Source organism: Zingiber officinale, chromosome 2A (genome assembly GCF_018446385.1).
Source record: "Zingiber officinale cultivar Zhangliang chromosome 2A, Zo_v1.1, whole genome shotgun sequence".
Lineage (NCBI taxonomy): Eukaryota > Viridiplantae > Streptophyta > Magnoliopsida > Zingiberales > Zingiberaceae > Zingiber > Zingiber officinale.
Window position 1 is genome coordinate 156,785,899 of NC_055988.1, and position 1,401 is coordinate 156,787,299.

General features: G+C 42.0%; 1 non-coding gene across 1 annotated transcript; it reads right to left on the reverse strand.

Moving 5' to 3' along the window:
* Positions 1-382: 382 nt before the first annotated feature.
* LOC122044686 lies at positions 383-488 on the reverse strand. The gene has a single exon (XR_006129707.1). It is a non-coding gene; the product is annotated as a small nucleolar RNA R71 (small nucleolar RNA).
* Between the last annotated feature and the right edge of the window lie 913 nt (positions 489-1,401).

Here is a 1,401-nt window from a genome sequence, read left to right on the forward strand (position 1 = left end):
TATTCAGAAATGGCTGACAAACTGTTGAAGGATTACACAACACCTTATGCACGAGGGGTTCGATCTAGCATCACTCGACCACCAATCGAAGCTAACAATTTTGAAAACAAGCCTGTCATAATCCACATGGTCAAGCAGAATCATTTTGGAGGAGGACCGCATGATGATCCAAATCATCACTTAGAGCTTTTCTACGAGATTTGTGGTACTATGAAAGTAAATGGGATCCCTCTAGAATCAGTAAGGTTACTTCTTTTTGGATTTTCCCTAAAAGACAGAGCCAAGCAGTGGCTAAATTCTCTTCCAGCAAACGACATAACGTCTTGGGTGCAGTGTGAGCAGAAATTTTTGGACAAATTCTACTCGCCAAACAAAACTGCCCACATGAGGAATTTGATCGCAAGCTTCAAACAGATAGAATCAGAATCATTATTTGAAGCCTGGGACAGATTCAAAAGTATGTTGAGACAGTGCCCCCATCATGGCCTTGAGAAATGGTTGATTCTACACACATTCTACAATGGAATCAACTATCACGCGAAGATATCCCTCAATTCTACAGCAGGAGGAGCATTAATGAATAAGAGCCTTGATGAAGTTGAAGAGATCATAGAGAATGTGGCGCAGAACCACCATCAGTGGGCAACCGAAAGATATGGTAGTTCTTTCTCAGGGAATCTAATAAAGGCATCAGAAAAATTCGACGTAGATACAATCACACTCATGTCTGCAAAGCTGGACGCTCTGGACAAGAAGCTTGAGGCCATGAGAAACAACACGTCTAATGCAATAGTATGTGTTTGCGAAACTTGTGGAAGTATGGATCACACTCAAGATACATGACCCCTAGGGCCAATACAAGCATAGATAAACCAACTTGAGCAATGCGATGCGATAGCTAGTTACAACCAAAAGAAAAACAATCCGTACTCCAACACATACAACCCTGGATGGAGGAACCACCCAAATTTTTCATACCGAAATAATCAGGACAAAGGACCAGCAAAACAAAGCTATCAACGTGGGCAATAAAGCTACTCATCTGGACAACAGACTTATCAACAACAACAACCTTCATAACTGTCCAAAATCGAAAAGATGCTTGAAGAAGCTCTCTCAAAGTAAAAAAGAGATGAAGAATGAGATCAAGCAATTGACTCAAAGACTGGAAAATTTCAAAAAACATCAAAAGATGCAAGACAACCAGATAGCCCAGTCCTTTTCAAGAGCACAGGGAACATTTCTAGGAAAGCCCGATATAAACCCGGTGGAACACTACAACCGCATCGAGCTGAGGAGAGGACGAACTTTGGGAGACCCCCAAATCACTACTCAGAAAGGACTTGACTCAGAGGAAGAGCCCTCTCCCCTAATGCCTAATCAGTTCCAGAACAGGGATAG